The sequence below is a fragment of the Herpailurus yagouaroundi genome, unplaced genomic scaffold, assembly GCF_014898765.1.
Source record: "Herpailurus yagouaroundi ecotype Mexico unplaced genomic scaffold, PumYag 141, whole genome shotgun sequence".
Classification (NCBI taxonomy): Eukaryota; Metazoa; Chordata; class Mammalia; order Carnivora; family Felidae; genus Herpailurus; species Herpailurus yagouaroundi.
In genome coordinates, this window is record NW_024412396.1 from 60,172,829 (window position 1) to 60,186,433 (window position 13,605).

A 13,605-nucleotide genomic window follows, 5' to 3' on the forward strand; every position below is an offset into this window, starting at 1 on the left:
CCACTGGCCATACTGACTGAATAGAAAATGAACAACAGCACATAACGCTTTTAGGGAGAGGCATAACTTGTCTTGGAAATACCTAGCTTCTTCTAGTTTCGGGACCCTAGCCAAGGAGGCTATTTGCACATGCCAAAGCAAGCCGGGCTATCTGAGCTGGCTGTTGGGAGAGAAATTGCTCCTTACACTTAGGAACCAGAATTTTGGAGAAGCCCCTCCTGACTCCAGATGGCTGGGTTTGCAGCTGCTTTCATTTCACTGCCCCCCACCCCCCATCCCTGATCTTGAGGATCACGGGCTAGAACAGCAGCATCCACTCCCGCGTTCTGACTTGGAGTCATCCTCCGTGCCTTGCGTCAGTAATTTGATTCTCGCAGGCACGTCTGTGCACCTGTGGGAGGAAAAAGGCATCATCTTTTCTCGAGTATGGTTTCATTTGACTGTAAAGCAGGGCGGGACAGCACAGACGTCAGCCTCTCTGAACTGAGATCTCCTTGAAGAATGAAACTAGATTCCCTTTAAAACACAGAAAATTCTCAACTTCAAAGGCCTACAGTTAGCAGAGGATCAGGCCCTTTCAAGGCAAAGCCCTGGAGATTGTTAAAAAAAAAAAAAAAAAAGAAAAAAGAAAAAGAAAAAGAAAAAGTCTTCCTTTTGGGCTGGGCAAACATCTCTGCTTAAATGGTCTCACGGAAACTAGAGAGAGACTGGGTGAGGAGGGAAATTGTCAATTAATGCAAGGAATTACCATTCAGCTACATAAAAGGGTGACGTTTGTTTGTGTTTCATTCAAATTCCCATCCTCACACCCTTTTATAAAGTGGGGTGGTCGCTCTTCTTTTGAACCCGCCCGGAAATAAGCACAACATAAGATTTTATAAATGAAGCTGAAATTTCGTATTTGAGAGTAGTCTTACAGAGATTTCGAAATTGGCACTTGAACAAAAATGAATCCAATTACTAAACTAATTGAAAGCTTTCCTTAACTACAGGAGCGTCCCTTACCCCTCAGTTTCTTTGACATTTACAGTTTGAAAATGATTGGATCTTTTTGTTGTTGTTGTTGTTTTTTATGGTTTTAACCTAAGACTTACATCCTTAACTTGGTTAGTCACCATGTGTGGGCAATATCCTTTACATTTTGTTCCGGATACCAAAGTGCTCAAAACACACTTAATAATTAAGTAGCTTCCAAAGATATGATGGCTTTTCATACAGATTCATGACATTACGGGTCCTTTTATCCTCATCTCTGAGCATGAGACTGTTCCCTAGAAGACAGAAGCTGTCACAAGTGTGCGATCTAGATAAATAAATTATTATGCTGTATCCAATGAGGCCAGAGTAGGGTTCACTCTACTCACGAAACGTAGAGTGAACCCAGCACCTATAACAACAAAAACGTTTCCCATTTAAGGTTTACAAAATCCCATTGTTGTTTGGGACACTGTATTCCAACATATTTTAGTATTAAATGGTACGAACAAAACTCTGCTTTTCTTTGCTCATAGTATCGGTACCTATTACTAAAATATCATTGTGTAATGACCAACCACAAACCTCTGTGGTCTAGTGTTGCAAACTCTGGGTCTGGAGTTCTTTCTTGTCCAGCAAGAAAGCAGGACGCAGGATTAAAACTGTGAGAGATGGCTAATGTCCAGGAGAAGACAGGAGCCCCGATTAAGGGTCCTTGCTCCGTTTTTATCAGGATGAGAGGGCTAGCAAACATGATGCCTAAAGAGACAATGAAACTGTGAACATTAACTCATGGGGTGAGGGGAAAGGGGGTTCTGAAGATATGCGGAGTTAAGGGGTTTGGGTCAATACAAAACAAAATCCTGGCCCGGGGCAGAAGGTTGTTCACAGCAGAGGTGAGGCACCACTTCTGTTTACCTAAACTGGCCTAGGGGACAAGAAGAACAGAGCATCCATCTCAGGGTCAACAAGGCACCTTTTTTTTTGTTAATTAGCTCCGCTCTGGGCAACTTCACCCTGGTAGCTGTGGTCTATAGCCCCATTTACCTGTTTACCTAATTTGGTTCTTCCTGTGAAAGCAACTTTCTGCTATAGTACTAAATTGGGGGTGCTTCTGCCCTGAATACCTAATCTTCTTTACCTCATCTTGGATGTTTTCATCCTGCGATTCCCTGTTCCTATACCTTTGGCCTATACTGGGACCCTTGCCCCACTTTACCTATTCTTCTTTACCTAATCTTGTTTACCCAAACTTGGGTGTGTTCATCCTGTGGCTTTCTAATTCTTTATGCCTTGTTAACCCATCAAGGCAGGCTCTGGAATTCTGAAGCTTATTCCCCACAGTCCAGAACAGTATGTCTTTATTTCCATATGTCTGAGTGGCCCTCTAGGAGGTCTGTAGATCTTGGCTGGGCTCACTTCAAGGAAGAGGGTGGGCTGGCAGTTGAATGATCCAGGGTGGTCTTGGTTGGGAAGGCATGGCTAACTCAACCCACTCTCCATGTCCCTCATCCTCCAGAAAGTTAGCCTAGACATAGTCTCATGACCAAAACATAAGAGAGAGCAGACAAGCCCAATCACACACAAGTTATTCGAGCCTCTGCTTGTGTCATATTGACTAATATCCCTTTGGCCAAAGGATGTCACACGACTGAGCCCAGAGCCGAAGGAGCAGGCATATTGTCCTGCCCAAAGTTGGAAGTGACTGCAAAGTTACATGCCCCAATCATGTGTCTAAGAAGGAGTGATGAATTGGAGTCATCTTTAAAATCCACTACATCCATCATTTGGAAGGAAAAAGAGTATGATTCTAGCTCTACTCACTAGTGAAACTAAAGAATCTCTGGAAAAGGTCAAAGACTGTATTTGAGTACTAGCCTAATGGACTAAGCAAAAAATAATCAATGTCATGTAAACTGTAGTTTGCAATTTGAATCCTTTTGAAAGTATTAAGCTATAACTAGATATTGGGGAAGATGTTTGAGGCAAAATGGGCAGAGTATAGAAGGATCAAAAAGAACAATACCCATAAATGGGACTAGCGCAGAAAATCTGCTTCTGTCAAAAGCATTCTGATTTAAATTGGCTTTATACTGGCAGAGTTTCATTGAACAAACATCCTTCTGGCCTCCTTGTGCTTCTTGAGTACTCTAGGAAGGTCCCCACCTCAAGTCTTGGGGACTCTCTATTACCTCAGTTTCCATCACACTTTCTTTCCCTCGTGGTCACACATTCTAGTCATTAAGTGAGCCCTTTGCTTAAATATAACCTCCCTAGAGAGGTCTTCTCTGTGGATCCTACGCAAAGGAGACTTCCCTGCCCAGTAGTCTTCAATCCCTCATCCAGCTCAATTTTCTTTGGTGCACCAGATAAGAGACTGTGTTGTTTATTATGTATATCCTTCCACCACCGCAACTCACCCCAGGTAGTGGGAGGTATCTGAGAACGGCAATGATATCCAATTACTCCTTGCTATCCTCCAGTGTTTGGAACCTCCCTGGGTTGCTGTAGGTACTCCTCCCAGCTTTTCATAATTAACTGACTGGCTGACTGAATATTTGAGTGTTATCAACTAACGGAAAATGACCTGTCCACCCTCCTCTCTCTCAGATGGTCATATGGGTTGTTGGAGATATGACTTCACCTCCTTTTTTTCTGTGAAAAATAATCATCTCTCATTTCCACTTTTCCTCAGTTACCCTTGACTCTTCAGATTTGTTTCGTAATTGTTTCTTCCTTTCCATTCATGAGTGGTGGAATAGTTCTCTCCTGGTCCTGGAAGTTAGAACTAAGATGTCAACTAAAATGTCATTACATTACTCTGTGTCTGTGACATACAATAGTGTTGGTAAGGCGGTTCTATCAAAATGTGGCAATATTGAATAGTGGGTAATGGAAACTTGGTAAAATAACTGCTTGCCAAATAAGTTGTTATAGTGACCTATATGCAAGGCATTCAAAGTTACAAAAAGCAAGATGATGCTGTGTTTTACTTTAAATGCACAATTTTATAAAATTGCATGTTCGTGCGGAAAAGAAAATTTTACGTTTCAAGATAAATTACACCTGGATATCTAGGCCTATTTAACCATCTTGGAGATTTATAATATTAGTATATTAAAAGATCTGAGAAGTTCTTCACTTAAGGAACACTTCACTAAACCCAGAAGTTTCCGAACTAACTTGACCCCAAATCTTTTGATTGATTTATTTTCATGCTTGCTTTATTTGTTGCTTTCTTATGTGTTTGTACTTTACACAGTATTTTACATTCAGTGAAATATATTTTGGGAAAGACTGTTCTAACCATATATGCCATTACTTGCTTGTAACACTAAAGCTTTGTTTAAATTTAGATAATTTAAAGTTCAAGCCCTCATCATCCATTCTTCTTTAGGGGAATCACAGAATATTAGATACTGGAATGAGCAACAAGGTTTAATGGGAGACCCAGCCTTGAAGTCATCCTTGGAGACAATATTCAAGGTCGGGGGCAGCTAATGGAGGGCAGAGAAAAAGTGCAGGTGAGGCTTGAGAGGTTAAACAATGGATTGAGCTGTCCATCCTCGTAGGTCAACTCTCCACCTTTCTCTTCCCTGTTCTGTTCTGGGAGGAGGGTCTATATGGACTTTATCAAAGGCTCTCCTTGTCCTCTGGCTTCTGACTGGATTCCCCATGGGAGACACTGACGAGACAGGGGAGGTAGGAATTGGCGTGGGGAGGAGACTAAAGTCCTGATAGAATCGAGCGTTGTTGGTGTTTTTGCTAGCAGTACTTTCAGACCCCTACCTCCTGCCCTCAAGATCCAGTGACTGCTTCTCCCCTTTGCCTCTTCACCTGAGACCTGAAAGAGCCCCAGGTTTCCCAACCCCTGGTGTTCACTATCTCTCCTTGGCTTACCCTCACACTGGCTATACACTGAAAAGTATCTTTATCAAAACATCTGCAATCCTTACAGTGTGTGGACCATCTCCTTCCTGCAGCGACTGAAACAACTTACTAGTGTCAGTTCCCATTGCTAGAGAGGGAAGGAGCCAGAATTTAAGCCCAAGTCTGTCAGATCAAAGCTCTCAATTTCACCCAGGCTGAGGATATCGGTGTCGTGGTAAATTCTGAGTTTCCTTTTTTTTTTTTTTTTTACTGAAATAATGCTAACAATCTCAAATAGCTACAACAATGAATTTATTGAGTGCTTGCTGAATGCCAAACATCTAAGTTCTCTTATAAATATTAACTGCTTTAAACCTCACCATGAGCCTATGAGGGAGATGCTATTGTTACCTTTCTTCAGTAAGTGAGGGAAATATTTTAATATTTAATATTTTAATGTTTATTTTGAGAGAGAGAGAGAAAGAACACAAGGGAAGGGGCAGAGAGAGACAGAGGGAGAGAGAGAATCCCCAAACAGGCTCTGTGGTGTCACCGCAGAGCCCAATGAGGGGTTTGAACTCATGAACCGGAGAGATCACGACCTGAGCTGAAATCGAGTTGGACACTTAACCGACTGAGACACTCAGGCGCCCCTCAGAGACTGAATTTCAAATTGCTACAATATACTGCTTTTATAGCACAATGGTAATCCATAGCAATGTCAGGTTATTAGGATGCACATTTTGCACTATGATATCCACTTTCTTCTTCCTCCAAGGTCCACCGCGTGCCTTGAGTAATCAACTACTTTAATCAGTGTTATGTATGTACCTTTCACTGTGAGAAGCAAATAAAGAATAGATTAAAGTTTCCCTAGTCCATTAGGAAGTACAAACCACTTGAGGAGAAATGATGATGATACAGAAAAGCTGGAGTACAGGAGAAAATACATCCGTGTTATTTTAAATTTTTAGAAAATGCTTTGAACAGAATTTTAGCCCTGATCCTGGGTAAAGATGTCAAAAAGCACTCATTACCAAATGACATTTAGGCACTTGAATATTTTTGCCACCTGTCATCTCACTTCCTCTCACCTGTATAAATGGCATTTACCTCTGTTGACATCCTGATTATAATGTTATCACTGCTTTTCAGTTATTTCTACTAACCCGTGACAGGTTTCTTTATTGGCATGCCATTCGTTTGACATTTATTTGCTTTCCTTAATTTGTGTTTAAATATGAATTCCTAAAATCTGCCTTGATTATATGTCAGTGCTTAGCTGATATCACTCATTACCTTTGAGAGTAGCCTCAATAGAAAGTAATGAATGATAGTCACCCACCCTTTTAATAGTTTTCAATGGAAATTTCAACAATAGCTAATGTCCTGGGCACTGGTTTTCAAATTTGAAGTTTGATCATATCAGAATCAGTAGCTAAACTCTTTTTCCCTCCAAATACATATGGATCATCATCAGACCTAGACTTCTGGAATTTTGACATGTGAGAGAAATGAGGTACCAAGTATCTTTTGACAAAAGCATTCCTGTAGGATCATTTTCATGGTAGGGGAATATGGTGGGTAGACAAAGAATAAAGGAGAAGGGAGAACAAAGCAATGATGGGAGGAAGACTGAACTTGAAAACGTAATTACTGTAGGGAAGGATGCCAAGCCCAGACCTGGATAGAATCTGATCCCGAACTGGTAAGTTCACAGGTGTCCCCTTGAATAGGTTCAAAGAATTGTCATAAAGAACAAATAAAAGAATGTACTGAGCAGTGTATCTGACACAGAGCATACGCCCTCTGAATCCAGTTAGTATCACTACTAAAATTCTTCAATCACAATGTAAACCCTAGAAAATACCACTAAAAAAAAAATGTGAGTTTGAACCATATGAAATTGCCATGCTTTAAGTGAAAAATGACCAAATATATACAGTTCCATGTGGCTCCAGCTAGTGTTATTTGATATAATCAAATGTAGAATACTCTCATTGTAATTGTTGGTGTTCAGGCTAAGGACAATAATTATAAGAGTGAAAACTCTCTCTTATTAATGAGAAGTGATGAGTTCTTTCCCGAGTATTTGGTTTCCCTTGCTATGATATTCAGCCTTTCGAAAAATCAGCAAACCTACAGTTGATAGGAGTAAAAAGAAAATGCTACTGGGGTATTCATTGCTGGAGGAAATGTGAATATCTATCACCTTTTTGGAAAGCAGCCTAGCAACATGTATTACTTTTTTTTAATGCAAATATACCTCATCTTAGAAATCTATTCATAGAAATAAAAGTACCAGTACGTATAAGTATATATGTACAAGGAAGTTTATCATACCATTGTTGATAGTGACCAAACAAAATCTCGGAACAAAATACATGCTCTTTACTAGGGGAATGCATCAATAAATCATGGTGCATTCATGCCATAGAATAATTTTTTTTTTGAGAGAGAGAAGGAGAGAGGGAGAGAGAGAGAAAGGCAGAGTGAGAAGAGAGAGAATCTTAATAATCTCCTCCTGAACAATCCTCTCAGAGAATCTTAAGCAGACCACATGCCCAGTGCAGAGGCCTACGCAGAGCTCATTCTCACGACCATGAGATCATGACCTGAGCTGAGATCAGGAGTCAGACGCTCAGCTGACGAAGCCACCCAGGCACCCTGCCTTAGTGTATTTTTATACATCCATTAAAATAAAAGAATGAAAAGCATGCATGTTAAATTGAATGGATTTCTGTAAAAATTAAGTAAGAAAGGTAAAATATAATAAGTTTGTTGTATTATGACTTGGTATAAAACAATGATATGACCTTCATATGTCTTGTTTAGTATTATAATCAGAGCCGGGAGAAAAATGCACAAGGAGACATTCAGGCTGGTTACATGATAGATGTATAATGTGGCTAAAGGAGTAGAGGAAAAGGGTAAACCAAGTAAAGAGAAAAAAAAATTTAATGTTTCAAATTTGTATTTAATTTCCAGTTATTTATTGTAGCATAATATTCGTTTCAGGAGAGAATTTTTAAAGACTGCATCAAAACTTAGCAGAATGTGTATACGACCGCAATTAAATACTTATATAAAATTAGAGGTAAAGTCATTTTCTAAGCTGAAAAATATGAGATTCCAGTTCTAACAATGTATCATCTCTGATGAACTGGAGTCTGCTAAGATTCATGCTCTCATATTAGAGAGAATAATCCCATTTCTCCAGTGTTGAATTATTGTCCATTTTAGTGATATAAAAGAATTATCTTGGAAAAGAACTTATATCCATTCACAATCCATTGTAATGTTATAATCTGTTGTGAATGTCCACTCTAGTGGTATTGTGCATCCTAGTGATACAAGGGAACTACCTTGAAAAAGAATTTATACCCATTCACAACCAGCCACAGTCTTGGTTAAATACATTATTCATAATGGGTTTTCACAGACGAATAGTTTTCCTCCACACTAGATTCTAAAGACTCGTTGAATGTTGGAGAAAGTAAACTCACATAGAAGGTATTACATTCATTGTGTTTCTTTCAAATTAGCCACTCTATATTTTGTCTACCCAATGGTTTCTGTTTTTAAAAAGAGGTTCAACTTTGTCTGAAAATGCAGACTTTAGTGAATTTTGTGTTATGAAACAGGATTCTAGCTTTTAATAAAGATATTTAACACTGTCAAATTGATCAATAAAAAGAGAAACAGCCTTCCCAGACACATGTGGCATATGCAACATATATTTAAAGAGGGGGGAAAAAAGCCTCTCAAAGGTAATTAGCAGAATCTTTTGATACTGTGCTTGTCTGAAGATTTCCTTACACTGTAAAATTTAGCATAATTGCAAAACTCCCACCTCTGTCTGCACAGAGTAAGTGTTATGGCATATAATAGATCCCTAAAATGCCATATTCATATATGTAGTATTTTACTCAGAAACCCATCAGATTTACGATTGTGCTTTTTCCAAGTGAATGTTAAAAAATCGGCAAGTCTTATCTCAAATAAGTCGCATTCGTTGATGGATGGACAGGGGCACGAGTGCTTCAAACACCTCTGGTTGTTGAGGTTATACTCATTTTGAGATGCAACAGCTCATTTCAAGTCTAATTAATGGCTGGTTTCTCTAAACAGAAGTGTCGCTGCCCAAAGAGAAAGAGCTGCAAAATGGCTTGCAGCTTGTGAACTTATGTGTTAACAATTTACAACACGCCATCTATCACAATAAACAAAATGGCTTTTTATTGGATTTTTCGCCTCGTGGATTTACATCCTGATCGTTGAGGGGCACTCCTCCATGTGGCTGTCACATTTTGTGTCTCTATCTTGTGAAGCAAGGTGCCGCTGCCCTCTGGTCTGCCCTATCTCTTCTGAACGTTTCTTTAGCGAGGCAGAGGTCGAGTCTCCCCCTGAACAAACGAGAGGCATGCTTGAACCCAACGTAATGACGATAACGGATCACTCAGGAACATGGGGAACCACGCTTTCCATCATCATAAAAGGTTAAGTTTCCTGAAACTAAAGTCTCCTTTCCTGAAATGCAGCCCTCCACAGGTGCAGGTGTCATCTGCTTCTTCTTCACATTACCCAGTGGGAAGGGGGTTTGAGAAACCAGTACAAAACAACTCGTGCTCAGGGACCTGGGTGCAGCTCAGGTCATGGTCTCACAGTTTGCGAGCTGGGACTCTGCCTCGAGCTGGCTGCTGTCAGTGAAGCATGGATGTTGCTTCTCAGACTCTAAAAAAACATGCCCGCATCATTTAGGGGTAAACTCTGTCCGTGTCTATCTGGAGAATTTAGAGTCTAAGCCAGGCAACCTCATCGATACTAATGACACTCATGCTCATATTCTCTAATTCAGGACTTTCCAAACTTTCGATATTATTATTTTCGCCATCATCAGAACTTGCCAAAATTATTATGTGCCTGATATTTTAAAAAGCAGTTCACATTTCGGGGGGCACCTGGGTGACTCAGTCAGTTAAAGCGTTCGACTCTTGGTTTCGGCTCAGGGCACGATCTCATGGTTCGTGAGTCCAAACCCCGCGTTCGGCTATGCACTTACAGTGTGGATCCTGCTTGGGATTCTCTTTCTCCCTCTCTCTCTGCCCCTCCCCTGCTCTCTCTCTCTCTCTCTCTGTCAATAAATAAATAAACATTTTTTTAAAATCAATTCACATTTTAGATTAAAATATATTTCTTTTAAAGTAGCGTATTGAAGGGAAACATCATGATTAAGTTTAAAAGCCAGTATCAACTAGCATTCATAGACATTAAGCCTGAACGTGCTGGGTTGTGACACCAGGCACACTGAAGCTGGGAGGCTTCGGAGAATTAAGGAGTACCTCCAGCATCCCCAGGCATCTTGCTGAATAGAAACTCCCCTTCTGCGGTGGGGAAGGCAAAGTTGTTTCCTTTAACAAACACCTAATTTGGAGTTAGTAGGAACGGGTAGGTCTGCCTAAGGCAGCCTCATGGAAAGCAACACGAACGTCTTAGAGAAGGAGGGACTTTGTTCATTTCTATCCCCCGGTTCTGAGCACCAGCAAGTAGGAGCTGAATAAGTACAGATTTAATAGAGGAATAAGTCGAATGCAACAACCAAGTCACCAAAACTATGTGCAAGACACACAGGAGGAAAAATGATGGTGCTTCATGGGACTGTGGGAGCCAAACAGAAGCTGGCCACCATGATGCAGGGGGTGTGGCATGGGGTGGGGAGCACAGGAAGAGCAGGCGCAGCCAGGAGTGGGGCGGTGGCAGCCAGTGGTAAGCTGGTTCTCCTTCCACTCCCCCTCCCTCTCCGGGAGCATTCACACCACCTCACGCCATTTCTGCCTCTCCGGAAGTCACCTAACTCTTAGCCTCTGTGACACTATGCCCCTGCTTGGTTCTCCTATTTTTCTGTCTTCTTGTATCCTTTTGGGTTGGTTCCTTGGCCTTTCATGATCTAAATGCTGGCAAACCAGAGGTCCTCAATCCGCCTCACATACTCCTCTCTCTAACCCTTCCCTCTTGGAGAGCTCATCCATATCCTTGACCTACACACCTGTACCGAAAAGAATGCCCAAGCTCCCTGTGGACATGTCCATCTATTTTCCAGGTATTCTCTACACAAGGCTCTGGATAACATCTCAAACCCAGCATGTTCATGATTGAACTTTTCTTATCTCCAACCCGTCCAGCCCTCTAAATTACTCCTGCTTCTCTAATTCTACAACAATGATAACCTTATACTCCAGGTTCCGGATTCAACACCGTTCTTGATAAATCCGTCTCATTTTCTCTTAGTGGCTCATTAGGCTTAGCCAATCTGACTTTATTCTGTCTGCATCTATCCATTCCTCACAACTGATGCCCATCGAGACCCTTACTCTCCAACACCATTGCCACGTGGGACTGTTGAACACTTAAAATGTGGTGAGTTACGCTGTGGAACTGAATTTTTTATTTTATTTAATTATCATTAATATAAATATAAACAGAAATGGAAAATATTTCATTAATTTTATACTGATTACTTATTAAATGATAACCTTGTAGATTTCTGTGTTAAGATACACTGCTAAGATTAATTTTCTCGGGACCCCTGGGTGGCTCAGTTGGTTAAGCGTCCGACTTCACTCAGGTCACGATCTCACGGTTTGTGAGTGCGAGCCCCGTGTCAGGCTCTGTGCTGACAGCTTAGAACTGGAACCTGCTTTGGATTCTGTGTTTCCCTCTCTCTCTGCCTTTTTACCTAATTTACAATTATATGTGTGGTTTCTATTATATTTCTTTTAGGTGCCATTGGCTTAGATCATAACAAGGGGAAGCAGAGTGGGTTCACTGACTCTGAATACCTCATGTGTGCCAAACTGCATAATAGACATTCTACAATTTGGATCACATAGATTAAAAACATTTCTGACAAATAAGTAATAATGTCCCCCAATTTTACAATGAAAATATGAACAAGGCAAGGGGAGCAAGGGCATTGCACAAGGTTATAAGGATAATAAGCATAGAGCAAGAGTTTGAATTCACATCTACTAACGTGGACCCAGTGCATTTCTACTGCACCTCACTGGGTGTGACTGAAAGAGCTTTGGTAAGTACAAAGGATTGTGCAAGCCCTAGGGGAGACTGTCACCAATAACTGTTTCATGGAGTCTTACAGTTGTGCAGCGTGGTTTGTTGCATCAGCCAGCAGCAGCTGCTTTGGCATCTGCGTTCAGGATACATCCCATGATACTCTCCATCTTTGTGATGCCTCCATGCCCGTGTGATCTGACCCAGCTGTCCAAACCCAGAGCTGTCTGCCACCTGGGCGAGGGGAAGTGACTCAGTACCGGATCACGGATGCACGCCCAGAGCTCTGGCTGAGACTGCCTTTGCTGAGTGCTCCTCAATACAGTTAAGCACGGCAGCTTTCCGACTTCATCCATCTTCCGCCTTGGCAGAAACAGATCAGGGGGATTGATGGCATGCTTCTGACATAGGGTCCGCTACCTTTGTGCTTCCAGCGAAGAGGAAGGTCAAGTGAAATCCCTTTATGACCCACCCCAAGGAGAAGGCAATCTGTTTGTGCCTGCAGCTCATAAGCCAAGGCCAGTTTGACAGGTAGACCCTCTACGTAACCTGTTTGTGGAAGGCAGAACTGCCTTTTGGGAACAGCTCCTCATCAGATTCTCAAATTCTTCCATTTGAGGTGCATGATTTCTGGGCCTTTCCATCTGATAGTACAAATTGAAATTCAAGGAGTCCCAGTAATCGTTTTCAGGCTAATGCTTTAACAAGACTGCTGTGAAAGTAAAGGCTAATAGAAGTGTGACATTGGATAGACCATTGTGATAATAAATAACAAAAGAAATACATTGATAATGACCAGCATTGTCATTTCATTTGCATTGCTTAGGACCACTTATAAAGGGCTTTACACTATGCATTTCCTTTGATCTGCACAATTATGCATATACATTATGCATATGATTATTACCCCAATTTTGAAGAGGAGAAAACTATGTCATTAAGCAATTTGCTCAAAGTCATACTTTTAAAATAGCATAGCCAGAACCCAAACCATCACAACTGCCATTGACTTTTACACATTATGATAAAATTACTAGGCATGTTATTCTCATAGATATCTGAAAATATTGGCAAATATTTTGCAGACTCAGATCCATTTTTCGTTTGGTGCTTTACCAGTTAACCATTTTTCTTTTGATGTCTTTTTCTTCCCCTAATTCAAGGGGGGAAAAACCCCTACTTTTTAATTTATTCATTTACTGGTCAATACATTAAGCAAATTTAGTGTTTTTTCTTTGTAAAATACTCTGCAGTAAAAATTAAAAGGAAGAGTAAAAACACTATTTCTACCTTCATAGAATTCCAGTCTAGCTATACAGATGAAATGAAACATGTAGCAGATAAAACTAAAGACCACATACCTAAAAACTTTATGTCTCAAAGTTCCATGGCCTTATATATCACCTCTATGCCAATGCGTCCAAATGCATACACCCAGCACTGACCTCTTTATTGAAGACCAGACAGATATATGCAAATACCTGTCTGATATCCTCTAGTCACACATCTAGAAAGTTTCAGCAAATTAACATGGCCTTTAAAGTGTGATCAAATTCGGGCACCTGAGTGGTTCAGTTGGTTAAGCGTCCCTCTTGATTTCGGCTCAGGTCATGATCTCCCAGTTCATGGGTTCAAGCCCTGCATTGGGCTCTGTGCTGACAGCACAAAGGGCACTTGAGATTCTTTCTCTCT